At 38.5% G+C, this 16,744-nt stretch overlaps 1 protein-coding gene across 2 annotated transcripts in view; it reads left to right on the top strand.

Moving 5' to 3' along the window:
- The window catches only part of CRADD (CASP2 and RIPK1 domain containing adaptor with death domain), a 207,898-nt gene that overhangs the window by 38,603 nt on the left and 152,551 nt on the right, over positions 1-16,744 (top strand). The gene's annotated exons all lie outside the window — the stretch shown is intronic.

The following is a 16,744-nucleotide window of genomic DNA, read 5'->3' as shown; positions in this document are numbered from 1 at the left end:
ACTATTAGAACCGGTTGCGCTCTCAGGGGGAAAGGTTGAAGGAATTGGTGAACATCACTGTGCAGATGAGGTGATATGACAGCTGCTATCAAACATTTAAATGGCTCTTATTTATGAAAGAGATTCTCTCTTTTATTTCTCAGAAGGTAGAGGGAGACAAATAGAATATCAGGTTGATATGAGAAAGACCTTTCTAAAATTATTGTCCAAGGATAGTATGGATGGGCTCCTTCTAGAGGTAGTAAATTCCTCACCATTGTTCATAATTCAAGTAGAGGCTACCAGTGGTTTTCAAACTTTTTAATACTTGAGGACTGGTGAAAATAGGAGAATTATTTTGGGGATTGCTAAGGCAGAAATCACCCTAAGCATAAGAGAATTCGGGTAAGATCATTAGGTCTATAATCTTCATACAACATCAGGGTGATTAACTCTTTCGTGGACCAGCACAAAATTTCTGGTAGACCGGTTCACAGATCAGAGGTTGAAAAATTCTAGCCTAGACTGCTGATTGTTAGGATTAGAGAGTTCAGGTTTTTAATATTCCAATCCCAAAATTCTGATCTTGAGATGAAAACAGGCAGAGAGCTGATTTCATAGAACATGAAATAAATGGATTCCGAAGTTTACTTTACTCTGTATTCTTTTCCTCTAAACTTTCAGATGAATATTTTTTAGTTGAAGAGCTTGGCATTCTTGGTTTCAGAAAAACATTTGGTCTCTAAGTGTAGTGAATCTGGTGAACAGTATATCAGTTAGGAATGTGTTCGGAAACAAGTGGGAAAATCAAACAATAATACAAAAAATAGACAATGGCAAAAGAAGTAGATAGTTATTTTAATCATGTAACAAGTCTGGAGGTCAGCTGCATCTGGCATTGAGTGGTTCATTGGCTCAAAGGCTGAGTGTCTCTTCTCTTGGCTTTTCATTTTCTTGTGGTAGCAAGATGGCTGCAAGCTACCAACACTGTATCTGGAGCTGGATGATAAGGGGAAAGAGGCTATCACTTTTGTCAGGAAAAGCAATAGTCTTCCCAGAAATACCCAGCATACCTCTTCTTTCATTTCGTTGGCTGGAACTGTCATGTGGCCATTCCATGGGAGGCTGAAAGTGAATGTTTGCTCTTCTGGCATCTAGAACGGAGACAGTTCAAGAGAAGGAGCCTGGGAAGAGTGATTGTGTTTTGGGTTCTTAGTCCAAGAAGGCCTGCCTCAGGTAGTCTTAGATGTGACTGAGGGCACTACTCCCAAGTCAAATTAAGTGTTTTGAAGTCAAGAGAGAATATCATCCAATCCCCTCTTTTCATTAAAAAAAAAAAATCTTTTCCCCAGTGGTTTTAGCTGCTCCTGGTAATTGTTACGTAGGTTAGGTTTTGTTAAACAATACTTTCTTTTTCAGAGATGAAAACACTGAGGACCAGAGAAGTTCATGCCTTTGATTCTTATATAAATTACCTGTAGGGTAGGAGTAAGACTTCTCACTTTGCCCTCTTTCAAATCTCTAACTTCATTAGCAAGGAGAGCATATTCCTCCAAAATGATGAGACATGTAGGAATTGTTGCTATCTTATGTCTTTTTAACGTATGTTTGGAGATTTGTTTTACTACAAAGGAATTCTGAGTCAGTGGCTCTAACATGTATCCGGTGAGGAGCTAACTTCTGTTTCAGTTCATCTCTCCATTAGCACGCCGCACTTCCCTCTCGGTGTGCCCTGTGCCCAGTGCTGGCGATGGGCAGCTGCGTTTCCGGTTGTCGTCAGCTGCTGCATGTCCTTTTTAGGCACGCAGTTGCATGTTCTTACACTGTCCTGTTTTGAAGAAAAAAAATACTACTGATTAATCAAACAAAACAGAAATTGAACCCGATGCCACTCCCTCCTTTAAATACTCAAGGCCCACACCCCACTGTACTTGGCCGGACTCCTCCCTTGCAAGTCCCCTGTGAACTACTTTGAGAAATTATGATGGCGATGGTATGCTAGTGTTCATAAGAGCATGAAACTGAAAGGTTGGAAATGCAAAAGAAATTCGAAATTTTGCTGAAGAGGAGAAGTGACTTGTGGAGTATTATAATGCAAAAGAGGTTGGTGTGTTTGTTGTAACAAAGAATTTGATATGTTAAACGGCAAGGGTTGAGAAGCTGGGGTATTTTCATCATTTAGTGCACAGAGAATTTGAATAGGAAACTAGCTGTGAGGGATAAGCCTCCTCTGCCTTATTTGTTGTTGAGCTTTATAAATACCTATTTTCTTAACTCAAAAACCTCTTTCTATGAGGTGGGTGTTTTCCTCATTTTGCAGAGGAGGAAGCTCAGAGAGATGAATTTTTCCAGGGTCTCAAAGCTAATACATCGTAGTGCTGTGATGCAAACCCAGGGCTGACTCTAAAACCCGTGACTCTCCTACAGGGTTCATCTGAGTATTTGCAGTCTGCAGCTCAAATTGTTTTTGTGGTTCATGTTCTTGAACTGGTAACAAGTATTCAATAAATAGTTTAACTCCTTAATGACTGTCTCGTTGGGCTAATTTATTTGCAATCATGCATTATTTATTTGGGACAATAAATGTAACTTTACATTTAACTACATAGATTTGATTTTTCTCAGGTCTTGCTTGTTGTATTAGAGAGCCAGGCTTTACCAGCACTACTCTTTTTGGAGGGGTACATTCCTTATAAGGCAAAAGTCTTATTCAGATAAACACATACCATAGCAATTGAGGCCTAAAGGACTGCTGCAAGTTATTTCTTTCCTGCTGTGACTCTTATCCTATCATGAATCATATCACAGGTAGCAACTTTGTGAACTGTGGCATTTGAGATGAAAGCGATAAAGACGATGTACTACACCACCCTTAGTTAGCAGAAAGGAATGGAGCCCTTGCCAAAGACAGGAAGGTGTGTTGCAACAGGAAGTGTAATCTTTGGCATTTGGCCGCCTCAGTTTCACGATAACACGGAGAAGCAGGGGCCTTGGAGTTGCTCTTCTTTATATGCCATTCCTGGGTAATTACCAACTCCACTTGGATTTTGAAAGGTCCTCTTGTTTAGTGATTGCATCTTTCAGCAACAACTCTTATTATCCTATTATGCAATTTGTCTCATTTATGACGTGCAGGTGGGAAAACTTTCGTCCCTGGCAATTGAGAAGATCACTATGATTGAGCGTTTTGTGGTGCTTTCACTTGTTTTGCTGTTGAGCAAGCAGGGTTCATGACAGGTGAATTCTTTCCAGATGTGCTTTATAACTGGCCAGATCCCTGGGGTCTCTTCAGGAGTAACACAAGTGACTGTGTGTTCTCTGCCCCTGCTCCGTGCACAGCCTCCTGTGGTCACTGTGCAGAAGGCTGTGTAGTTGTGCAGCAGTCCCACAGTTAACACTGGGCCGGAGAGGCGGGCTGCATGGTTACCCCAAACAGGGAGTCTCTGGGGTTCACTAGGTCTCTTATTTGCGTACCAGAAATTGTCACTGTCCAGAAGACGCACAGCAGCAGTTTTGTTTTCATTTGCTTTCTTACCATTTTAGGCGTGAAATGAAAACATTTTCTCCTTGAAAATAATGTCCCTGTGTGGAAATAAGTGATAGCACTTTATGGGATTTCAGGCATCTAGAGCCAGGCCCATTAGTAACTGAAACTGTAATGACTCCACTTGACCCTGATGACCTTTTCTAAAGTTATTAAAGAGAGGGGTTATGGGAAACATGGTTCCTTGACCTACAGTGCACAGTCCCCAGCTCAGCGACATGCCACCAGGAGAGCTGAGCTGACGGGAGAAGCCATCAGAAGGCAAGGATTTGCTGCCATGTGCAGACCTGAAAGACGGGGCACACTCAGCCCTATATCCATGGCATTCATTCGGTCTGGGGACTCACTGTGGCTTCCAGATGTACCTACTCATTGCCAGCCATGTTCGGGGAGAAATGGGGACCTGCTTCAGGGCTCAGTTCCTGTGCTACATTGTGCTTGTCTGTTTCCCTCCCCTCTATATTGTGAACCCTTGAGCACAGGGATGGTATTTCATCACTGTTTGATTACTCAACACGTAGCACATAGTATGTGTTCAATAGCAGTTTGTTAAGTGAATGAAATACTGATGGTCATCTGCTTTCTTCCACATGCTACTCCATCCCTTCCAGGGAAAAATCTACCAGTTTTCCACAGCTGGTAATCAGAACTAATGACACAAGGTGGCATAGACATGAATAAAGTTGAAAAATAAAGGAGATTTAAAAATATGTAAGAATTGGGCAGGACCTATATGAAGACTTCCAAACTTACTTGCACATAAAAGAACACTCAAATAAAAAGAGAAACATATCATGTTCATTGATGAAAAGTGTCAATATAGTAAATATATCAATATGACTTTTGTCTACATTAATCTAAAATTTGATGCAATTCAGAGAGAAATTGAAATGGGATAATTGCATGGAATTTGATGAAATAATTATAAAGTTCAGAAAAATATTGTTTGAGACTAGTGAAGAATAAAAATGACATCAAATTGATATAGTAAATAAAAACAAAAGAGCACGCAAACTTGGAAAATAGAGGCCAGTGTAACCTTGACAAAGACATAAGAAAATATTATAGACTTCATTAACATAGATGCAGAAGTTCTTAACAAAATACTAACAAGTTGAATCTAGCAAAGTAGAAAAAGGATAATACATTATTACCAAATGGGATTTATTCCAGAAATTGAAGATTGGTTTAGCATTAAAAAGTCAATGTCATTAGAATGGCATAGCTACAATAGGAAGTCTAAAAGCAGGTTTGGGTCTATATGGAAACCTAGTACAGGTTCATTATCCCTTATTTGAAATGTCTGGGGCCAGCCATGTTTTAGAATTCAGAATTTTGAGCACTATCTCATATTCAAATTCATAGTGGTTTCCACAGTAAAACATTAACAATGACACTGAATAAAATAAAGACAGACTAGAAATGGCCTCAACATTAGCTCAGGCTTGGCCACCAGTGAATTTTGGCACCAAACTTTAAAATAAACAAATAAAATATTCTTTCTTTTAAGAGCTTTATGATTTCAGAATCTCAGGTAAGGAATTATAAACTTTTTTTATATCAAGGTGGCATTTCAAATCAATGATGAAAGGATCTCTGAATGGTGTTGGGATTGCACAATAGCATTTAAGGGAAAGAAGATAAAATTGTACCTTATAGCAAAATTATTTCCGATTAAAGATTTTACTGGTAAAAAAAATTAAAGAATCTGTAAAGGTAATAAATAAGTTATATTTCCAATCTTTATAATCTTGTGGTAGTGAAGATCTTTTTAAGCATGATATCCATGGCAGAAATTGAAGTTTAAAATAAATAGAAAAAAATATATAATAAATAGAAAGTAAAGGAAAAGAGAATTAACTTCTATATAATAAATAGCACCAATAATAAAGTTAAAAACTAATGCCAGAGTTTGGAAAATGTTGGCAACATACATAGCCACCAGAGTTATTACTCATAATTTATACTGAGCTCTTACAGATTAATGAACAAAAGATGGATTTTCCAGCACAGAATGGACCAAGTACATGAAAAGGCAGTTTGCAAGGGAAGAAATACAATGGCTGTTAATACTATGACGACTCTGATGGTAGTTGTGACTACTGTAACTAGTAGTTTACTGAGTGTTGTTTGTGTGCCACGCACTGGGCTGAAGAATTTATATTTACTGCTAAAGAAAATATTGGAACAGGTATAATTATTTGCAATGAGGAGATTCCAGTTTAGGGAGTTAGGGCAGGATATCCTACGTCACACATGTAGTAGGGCTTTTATAACCTAGGACTGCCTCCAAAGCTTTAGTACTTCAGCAGACACTGACTTACTGCCTCTATATATCAATATACATATGAAAAGAAAATGCAAAGGAAAGCAACCTGAAGTTACATTTGTTTTGTCTATCAGATTGGCAACAATTTGAAAAGAATACTCATTGTTAGGGAAGGTCAAGGGTGTGGAGAAGCCTGCACTCTCTTCTGTTGCTGGTGGGAGTGTCAATTGGCGTGATTTTTCTGGAAGGCAGTTTGGCAATATGTATCAAAAGCCACATCCTTTGACATAGTATTTCTACTTCTAGGAATTTGTCTGAAAGGACTAATTTGACAAGTACTCATATGTACAAGGATGTTCAATTCAGTATTGTTTATAAAGTGCAAGGTTGAAAGAAACTTACTTGTCTGTCAGAAGAGATTGGTTAAATCAGTTATGGAGAATTGAACATGTAGAGCTATATTTACTTATTTTTAAATATTGTCCCTGATTTCTTATTGGGTGGAAAAATAAAACAAAGCAGGTTGCAAAACAGTACACATAGCGCAATCCTGTAATTGAGAAACTCAGAGTGTTTATATACTCATATAATGCCAGGGAAAGAAGTCGGACACGGTGTTGACAGAGGTGTAATTATAAGTGATTTATGTTCTTCTTTAAATTTTTTTGCCATATTTAGTGATTTAGTTTTACTCTACACATGAACTCTGATTTTTAAAAAGTGTTTAAAAATAAATGTTATAATTTTCCCATACTGATGGAACATCCCAACTTGAAGATTAAGCACATTGAAATTTGGGGATTTCATCCAGCTTTGCATATTTACTTTGCTTTTGTCCAGGAGTACTTAGGTACCTCCTGTACTTCTATTTTATACTGAGAGTTGACACAGGCCTGAGTTCACACATACACATGACTTCCCACATGCTTTTCCAAGAATTGCTAGGCCTCTTTTTCACTTATTGTTTAAGGTAACAGTGTGCCAGCTATTTGGTTTACAAATCCAGCCAATGTGAAATTTGGTATGAGCAAACTTCTCAATAGATATAAAGAAGTTCTATTCATGTTTGCCCAGTCAGTAGATCCACAAGGTCAGGTTACCTTATTGAGCCTGTACCCTCTTAATAACAAATGGAATGTTTAATAGTAGTCGTAACAAATATAGCAGAGTAGTCCTGCTCAAGGAATCTCCTGATTTAGAAAAATATTATTTCTGATAGGGAAACAGTCATGCTGGGAATATCTTTAAAGCCTTGTTATAACCTAGAATTTACTATGAAACTGAAAATTAGTATTTTATGAGGCATATGAGCAATTTGCACACCTTCCTAAGTGCCCAACGTTGTTTAATGATGAGAACTGTAGACCCTGGCCGGGTAGCTCAGAGCATCGTTCCAGTGTGCCAAGGTTGTAAATTAGACCCTTGGTCAGAGCACATACCAATGAATGCATAAATACGTGGAACAACAAATTGATGTTTCTCTCTCTCCCCCCTCCTCAAAAAATAGCAAAACATTTTGGGGTATCTGAAGATTTGTATGCAAAGATAGGAGTTCCATTTGATTGAACTAGTAGTTTCTGAAATAGATTTCTAATTTGCTTACTAAATGAAAAACGAAAACACTTGTAGTAAAAATGCTGGTTGTGGATAGTTGTAAAGGCCAGTTGGGGCAACAGAACAAGTTAACCATTGCTGTGAAAGTGGTTAGTAATAGGCTCTTATAGTGTCATAATGCAGTAGTTATTTTGAATCATCTTTAAAATGGTTTATTGACCTTCTTTTGTTTTGACTTTCTCTTTTCAAAGGCATACAAGTTACACTGATAATATTTGAATAGTGAAATTCTTAAGCATCAGTTGAGAGGGTGCATTTTGAAGTCAGGCAGATCTGGGTTAAAATTCAGGTTTCACTATGGAATAGTTTTTTGAACTTTGGAAAGTTACTCAGTTTCTCTAATTTTCAGTTTCTTCATCTCAAAAATAACAAATTTACAGGGTTGTATAAAGGATTAAAGGAGATAATTTTTGTAAAGAACTTAATACGTGGTATTGAGCTGGTACATAGTAAAAGCTCAGGTTGCTCTTATTATCATATATAGTTCATTCTTTGACTATTTTTATAATAATATGTGATATAATGGAAAGAATGTGTACAGTATAATCTAATGACTCAGATTTGAACCTTGGCTTTATAACCCTGTAATCTTGGGCAAGCACTTATGCTCTGAGCCTTAACTTTCTCCTCCATGGAATGGAGTCAGTAACGTTTACCTTGTCAGATGTTGTGTGGATTAGAGATAATAGGCTAAGTGTCAAACATTGTGTTTAGAACAGAGTATGTATTCAACAGTTGGCTACCATGATCATTGCTATAAAGCTAATAAATATCAAAGCACATCTAAAGGTACACATATCCAAGATAATGCAATGTAGGAGAAATTTACAAAGTTATATAAAACTTTAGCATAATAATATAGCTGGTAAACAAAGAATCTGGAGTGATGGGTTATTTGAGTAGAGAAGGATATGTACACAGGGCCTGGCTTTGGGGAGTTGGTCAGGGGCCAGTCTCTTAGAAGGAAGCAGTGTGAAGGGTTTATCACAATCACCCTCCTCACGACACTGAGGAAGTGGATGTCACAGGGCCTGGCTTTGGGGAGCTGGTCAGGGGCCAGTCTCTTAGAAGGAAGCAGTGTGAGGGATTTATCACAATCACCCTCCTCCCGACACTGAGGAGTGGATGTCACAGGCCTCTGGTCCTGTGCTGGCTGGCCAGCTGGCCCGTCCTCTAGAGTGGCTGCTGGAGGGGGCAGTGCACGGGCCCTAAGAGGAGGCCAGTTTGGCTGGAAGGCACCTGTAATGTCATGCTATTAAGCTCCCCCATGGAGGCTGCCCCCCTAGGTGGGCCTTTGTCCGCACACACTACATCTTGCTTCAGATTTGCACAGGATGGTGCTTCATGTGCTCCATTTGTCCCCCTATCCTTCCCTCCCTCCCTTCCTCCCTCCCCCCTTCTCTCCCTCCCTTCTTTTCATCTGTCCTCTAGGTACTAGGTAGACATTGAACAAAACATAAAGTCCTTGGCTCAAGGAGCTTATATTTTGTAGATCAAAGCACTTTCACATATATTGCCTCATTGGCCTTTTACAAGTACGTGACTTTAGATTTTTCTTTTGTTTTATATTTTAGAATTTTCATTGGATAGATCAGGAAACGGAAATATTTTGAGATTAAACGACCTACTCAGCATAATAGTGCTATGAAGAGAACCCATTCTTTTTCATTCGTAATTTAGCACCCTTTCTCTTATGACATTCAGCTTTCTATTCTAAATGTTTTCCATCATTAAAATACTTTTTTACACTGCTTTACCCCCCTTTACTACATCAATCACAGGTAGCCAAGGGAATAGGAAAGAACATTAAATGAGTTCAGTGCACCCGCTGTAACATTTCAGTACATTCCCATTGCTTTCTGGGTGAATTTTGAAACCCAAAATGTAGGCTCTCTGGCCATGCCACCTTCCCAGCTTCATCCTGAGGTAAAGATACCCTCTCCCTCTAACTACCTGTCTTCCAGACAATTTGGCGTCCTTTCCTCACCTCGGAAGCATTGCGTTCTTTCCATTATCAGGGCTTTGCAGATACTGTTCCCTCTGCTTGGAATGCTGCTCTCTGTTCCTCTTCCTGTCCGTCCACCCCCACAATCATCAAACTTCACTAGACTGGTAGATATCAGCTGTAATGTTTCTTGTGAGGGGAAGCCTTCCTCACCTCCCCAGCCAAGGGCAGGTTCCTGTGCCATGTATGGTTTCTCATAGCACCCTGTGGTTTTCCTTCCTAGCATACCTGTCCCAATTCATGGCTCTTTTTACTGCCTTCCTTCCCTCTTAGGATGGTTAGAAGATAAACTCTATGAGCGCAAGAACCCTGGTTATCTCATTTTCACTGTTGTTTCTCCAGCTAGCACTGGGCCTTATATTAGATTTTATTGAAATAAAAATATGTGAATAAATGAATGAATGAACACTCTAGCACAAGGGTAGTCAACCTGTTTATACCTACCGCCCACTTTTGTATCTCTGTTAGTAATAAAATTTTCTAACTGCCCACCAGTTCCACAGTAATGGTGATTTATAAAGTAGGGAAGTAACTTTACTTTGTAAAATTCATAAAGCAAAGTTACATCAAGTTAAAACATATAATAATAATTACTTACCAAGTACTTTATGTCAATTTTCACTAAGTTTGGCAGAATAAATCTTTATAAAACAACTTACTATAGTTAAATCTTTTTATTTATACTTTGGTTGCTCTGCTACCGTCCACCATGAAAGCTGGAACGCCCACTAGTGGGCACTAGGGACCAGGTTGACTACCACTGCTCTAGCAGCACAGTACCGACAGTGGCACGAGCAAATTCAAATGCTATGGTTTATTTCACTTCACACTGTGATTCTAGCCATGAAGATGATTTATTTATGAAAGGGTGTATGTAGGTCTGTCAAGTTTTACTAATGTTTAAATAACAAATGGGAGGCTGACCAGGTGGTGGCACAGTAGATAGAGCATTGAGGACTCAGGTTCAAAATCCCAAAGCCGCCAGCTTGAGCATGGGCTCATCTGGCTTGAGTTTAGGTTCACCAGCTTGAGTGCAAGCTTACTAGCTTGAGTGCAGAGTTGCTAGCTTGAGCGTGGGATCATAATCATGACCCTATGGTTGCTGGCCGGAACCAAAAGGTCACTGGCTTGAGCAAGGGGTCACTGGCTCCACTGGAGGCCCCCGCCCCAAAGCACGTATGAGAAAGCAATCAATGAACAACTAAGGTGGCACAACGATGAGCTGATGCTTCTCATCTCTCTTATTTCCTGTCCTCCTTCTCTCTCTCTCTCTCATTAAATTAAAAAACAAAAAACCAAATGGGAAAGCAATAGCTAAGATTTGTAAAGTTAGTAAAATGGCCACAAAAAGTGACACAGGGGGGAAACAAAACCCAATACAGAACCTGGGAAAAAACAGAATAGACCAAATTACTTGTTTTTTTTGTTTTTTTAATCTCTTTCCCATCAAACTGTGAGCAGTTTGAAGTCAAGTACCAGAATTTGTGTTTATATCCTCAAAGAGAGCACTATTCCTGGCTCATAGTGGCCACTAAGTAAATATTGAATGAATGACCGATATACTTCTTACCTTTGAAACTGACTTCTTGTGTTCTTCATGCTGATATTAGAAATAGGAATAGTATGATTTATGGAAAGGATACTGGATTTAGAACCAGAGATACCTAGGTTTAAAAATAGTGTTGAAGACGAGAATAATTATGCCTATCATCTGGGCTTGTTGGGAGGGTGGTGCACAAGTATATAGAAAGTGCTTCGCAAGGGCCCCCTCTTTCTGCCTCTCTCCCTTTAGTCTATTCCCAGCAAGACTTTTAAGGAATATGGTCCATAAATTGTTAGAGAAAGAGAACCTCAGAGCAGAATCACGGCAACACAGCTATGATGTGAATCAGTACATGGCACTTGTGTTTATCAAAGCCAGTGTCAGGCTGGGGTGCTTAGACAGTAGTGCAGTGTATTGTGTAGGAATAGGAAAATAATGTTCCTATTATTCTCATCAGTGGCCAGTCTGTTACTGAAAAAGAGAGACCAAACTGATTTTTAAAGTTCTGGTATTCATCTTTACTTATAAGTATCACCTAACCCCATCTCTTCCTCAGATTATTTCTGGTACTTTTGTGCTGTTCTTCACAGTAAATTCTCTTATACATATTTCCATCAATGCCAATTCCAATAGTTAATGATAGGTGGATGGAGGGTGTACAGAATTTTGATAGAGCCACAGATTTCCTTGAATTTGACTGATTTCTTTTAGAATATGACTGCATAGGCCAGTTATTTGCTAGTCCCCCAGGTGCCACCCCTCATCTATTATGATACAGAAGACAGAGAAGTGTGACCAGTTTTTCTTTTTCCTTTGAGGACAGAGAAGGAACAAATGCTTTCAGAGTACAGCATGACAGACGTAGGATCAACTAACAATATCTATATGAGTCTTGTGCTAGACTTACTATGGTTAAAAGCTAGAAGTCATTTTCTAGCCACATCAATTTAGTTCTCTTTTATAGCACCTGTTTTGGGGTACAAAATATGTAAAGCACAGGAGATACAAATACAATTAGTTCCTCAAGGAATCTGAGTCCTGCAGGGGAGGGAGACCCATGAATAAACACAGTACTGTGTGCTAGGGGCGGTATAGGTACATGTACAAACAACAAAGGAGGCAGGGATGGCAGGTCTGGGACAGGTGAGGGGTGCTGGCATAGGCCACCTATTGAAGAATAAGTGAGAGTCTGCTATGTGCGCAAGGTTGGAGAGGGTATTCTAAGTAGAGGAATTACATGGAGGGACAGGAGAGGTGGACTATCATGGTGTGTACAGGGAACTCCAAGTAATTAGATATTGCTAGACCATTAAGTATGAAGGCTGTTGTGAAGTCTGGCAAGGCCAAGGTAGGTTATGGAATCTCTTTCTTTGGAGTCTTAAAAATCAAAACAAAGCATTCACATCTGCTTAGTATGGTTTTGGGTAGTATTTCTGCCAGAGGTGGAGACATATACTATATGCATTAGATAAAAGTCAATGACTGTTATGTAAACATTGAAATTATATTAATTTAAAAGAAAGGACTCAAACTTTGCACTGCTCTATATTTGCTGGTATATACAGTTTTCAAGTCACCTGACTAAGGCAGTCTTTTGTGTGGGACTCTGCTCCTTCCCAGTGAAACAAATACCCTCATAAAAAGCAGTAAGCAGTACAAATTCAGTGTCACCCTTTCCCTGTGGGAGGGGCGGTGTCTGTGGGAGCAGAGGTAGTGCCCTGGGAGTCAATATAGGAGTCACAGAAAAATGGAGGTGGCCTCTCCTTTGTCCACTCTTGGTTGCCCAGGAGTAAAATGGGACCTTGGAGATGATATAAATTTAAATCGTCCCTGTGGCTTGTTTCACGGCCTTCCCAGGCCAAGGAGCTAGGTAGTCAGTTTATAGTTCTGAGAACTGGAGCGGGACTGCTGTGCTTGCAGTTGCATGCTTTTTATGGAACAGGGAATGTTGTTTAGGGAATTTAGGCAGCTGGAACCTGCCACATTAGCAATTTGGACTAAGGAAGAATTTCGGAGTGAAAAAATAAAGCTCATTATATAATTTCATTTGGGCATTTAGGAGGCTTAGAGGGGAGGGGACGAGAGTATTATGAAGGCAAGCAGGAGAGTTTCATAAACAGCTCCCTCTCTATTCATTTTTACGGTAAGAGCTGGATTAAAATAGGGGATCACGTGGCCCACTTTGAAAAGGGCAGTCATGTTATTCTGCTGTGTCTTAGCTGTTTTGTCAGTTGGAGCAAAACAACAGCGCTGCTCATTTTTTTGCAGGGTGAAAGGAAAAAGGAAGGGCTGGCAGAGGCGTGGGGTGGGAACTGAAGGAGAGTGGAGAGGCCAGAAGAGTCAGACTGTGGGGACAAGGACCTGAAGGAGCCCCGTGTGGCCTCGGGGATGGGGCCTGGAACTCTGCCTTTCTGAAGCCTGTTGACAACCTCATCCTAATTTAGCCTTTTGTGGAATCTTCCATGAGATGCTGTTGCCAACTTCAGTCTTCCTAGAGAATAGAGCCTGCCGACTCTGTTACGAAGTCTATCCGGAAGGGCTGGCCGAGCAGGCCCGCCCTTAGAACTAGGATAACCCCGTGAAGTGGGAGTCCTCGCCTCCTTTAAGAAAACACTGGGCTCCTCACGCCTGCCTCACCCACCCCACACCTGCCTCCCTGCAGAAGAAAATGGCAGCCCCCAGCAAAACGAAAATCCACATCCTTGTAACCTTTGGTTATTCTTTTTTGTCAACCTCCCATTTTATCTTCATAAACAACAGAAATCTGCCCCCCCCCCCCCCAATCACAAAAGATAACAAACAGGGACCAGATTCAAACAGAATATAAATCATTAGTAAGTTAGAGTCTGGCTTATAAAATCAAAATAGGAAAACAAAAATAAAAGGGAAAGAAAAAACGTCCTCTGGTTGGCTTTAAAATGTATCTAAAGGGAAATCATTTAGGTTACTGGTGGTTTCTTTCTGCATCATACTAACTCACATTAGTGAAGTGTGGTTTTGAAAGGATACAGGGAGTTTGAGACTTTTATATTATTTTGGTTTTTCCCTCTGTCTCACAGCATAATAGGTATTTGACTGTAGAGACACTTGAGCTGAGCTGTTTTGATTGACTTTGACAATCAGGACACAGTAGCAAGTATAGGGCCACGGGACAGGCCAATGGTTTTCAACCTTTTTCATCTCATGACACACATAAATTACTAAAATTCTGTGACACCAGGAAATTTTTTGCCAATCAGACAAAAAAAAAAAAAGGTATAAGTTTGATTCATTCCCACTGGATGGCTATTGTTGTGTTGGCTGTTGTCATTTATTTATTTGCCAATCTAAGGGTAAAGAGGAGAGTCCTCCTGACTGAATAGTCAGACATTGCATGTTTGAAAACTTCTTGTGGCACATGGGCTGAAAAGCACTGGGATAGGCAGGTACCCTGATAAAGAACCAGGCTGGCTGAACATCCTGATAAAGAACCAGGCTGGCTGAACATCCTTTCTTTCCATGTCTCACCTATACCCAAATGAAGACTTTGAGCAGTGGTAATATAGCCTCTTCTCCTTTAAAAAATGTGTCCCTGCTCATTTCCAACACAGATTTGTGGCCGGTAACCACTAATCTTAACAGGGCATATATATTCAAGTACTGTATATAACATTTATTATTTAAAATCTAATACAGTGTGTTATTTAGGTTTATTAAATTATCCTGTTTTCAATGGGTTAAATTTGGCTGAACTACTGAGATTTAAATGATCTACCTTTTACTGGCAATAAGGATTTTTTTTTTAACTATTAAGATTAAATATCAATATCATATAAATCTTTCTAGGAAAATATAATCGAGAGCATCAAGGCTATCCCGGACAGTTGGTGGTTTCTGTTATCTCAGTTCTCAGAGCCATGACATTGTCATTGAATTTCAAGAATTCAAAAAGATAAAAATAAAACTTAGAGTTTGAAATGGGAAAGGGGAAAAAGATCCTGGAAATTCTCTCCTATTTTTAAAAGTCATTCTTATCTTAAAAATAGAAAAAAACAAAATTAATTTTCATTTAGTGAGAAGAGAAACTGAGCTTGTACTTTTTAATTAATACTAAGACCAGTATTTTATAGATAAACATTAATAATCACTGTGGAGACTATTAATTACAACTCTCTTTTGGTTTATTATAAATATGCCAGTTTTCTTTATGACCAGTAACCTTCTTTAATGATAAGAGGGCCTTCATTAAAACATTTTAATAATTTATTTTGAGGCATCTACCTTTAGAAGTTTATTGATTTTTATAGCACAAAAAACAAACGTTTTTATTTTAGGATACAACATAAACAAAACTTTACTGGAGGAGTTTGGCTAAAGATACAAAATATACAGAAGGGAAAGCATATTTAACTAATATCATGAACATTTTTACAACAGAGTAAAAGACATTTAGATTTAGAGTTTTAACTAGTAGTAACCTCATCTGTTTAGTAATGATTTAACAACAACAACAAAAATCTGCCGAGGCTGACCAGGCACTTCGGAAAGCTGAAATTAGATAGTGAAGTAGAAAAATTAGAATAACTTTTTTATCAACATCTAAATATTTCTCCTCTTCTTTAACATTTCAGTTAAGTTTGAAGAAATCCCAGAATGAGATGCCAGTTAGCTATGGGAAAGGAATTCTGGAAATTAAAGCTATCGACATTTTTCTATGCCCTGAAGACTCTTTTTTTCAAAAAATAATTTAAAGGGATTTTAAAATCTGTTAATTTTCCCTATGTGTGATTTACCAAAGTTTTAATTTTTAATAAAAGTTTTAAAAAGAAACTTTCTGAGTCAAATCACTTTTGTTTATAGATTGTTTGTTACTGTGATTAATACATGAAAATAAGATCAGATGGAATATATTTCTATGAAAGTCATATTCTTAATATTAATACTTACCTTTCTAGAAAATATGGGAGTCAAACTTGGTCATTCATAATCATTTTGAAATTCTTTGGTCATTTTTTTTTAAGCCAACTAGTAATATTGCATGGCTAGTTATTCTTGTCACAGCAGTTTAGTTATTTTTGTGTAACTATAGTTTTTACCTACTAGTTAGAAATAAATCTATTTGTGATATCAAAAAAAGTGTATGCATTTGATAATTTTGCTGTATAAAATACTTAATACCTGTTAAAAGCTGTTTGACTTTCGGTTTTAAAATAGCTCTGTAGTTTGGTAAGTCCTGCAAAATTTCTGGCTTTCTCCATGGCTTGCCAGCCAAATAATTTTTGCAGCATTTTTCTTTGCTTTCTTATAAACACTTAACATTTTACTTGCTTCTCCATAAGTCCAAGCATTAAGTTAGAAAGCACTGAAATTACTATGAAATTGCCCTTTAGTTTTTCATATATCAGGGAGGAATGATAGATTTTGTGTATCCTTTGTGGGTTGTTACAACAGAGCTACTTAAGGCTGCTGTTCTCAGGGAGCGGTATGCTTCCTTTATTACAGTTGAAATGGTTTTGTTTGACTCCCTCACTTCAAAATGAGTTTTGTTGCTTTCATTATTAGGCAAAGATATTTAACTTTATTTTTGTTGAGACTATCTTGCAATATACTTCCCATCTCGCTCCCAAGTTTGGGATAAGTATAGAATCCTTTTAGAACTGCAGGGTACTGTCTAGTTTACTAGAAAGCATGCCATGTAAAACACTGGCAAAGGCTTATGGAGTCCTGCCTTAGAAGTGATCAAGAAAAATAGTTAAAATATCAAGGAAGGTGCGAGCGCAGTAAAAACTTTATGTCCTCTGCAAAAGCCTG

This window comes from Saccopteryx leptura, chromosome 2 (assembly GCF_036850995.1).
Source record: "Saccopteryx leptura isolate mSacLep1 chromosome 2, mSacLep1_pri_phased_curated, whole genome shotgun sequence".
NCBI lineage: Eukaryota > Metazoa > Chordata > Mammalia > Chiroptera > Emballonuridae > Saccopteryx > Saccopteryx leptura.
The sequence above is the reverse complement of the archived record's forward strand: the minus strand, read 5'-3'. Positions and strand labels throughout refer to the sequence as shown.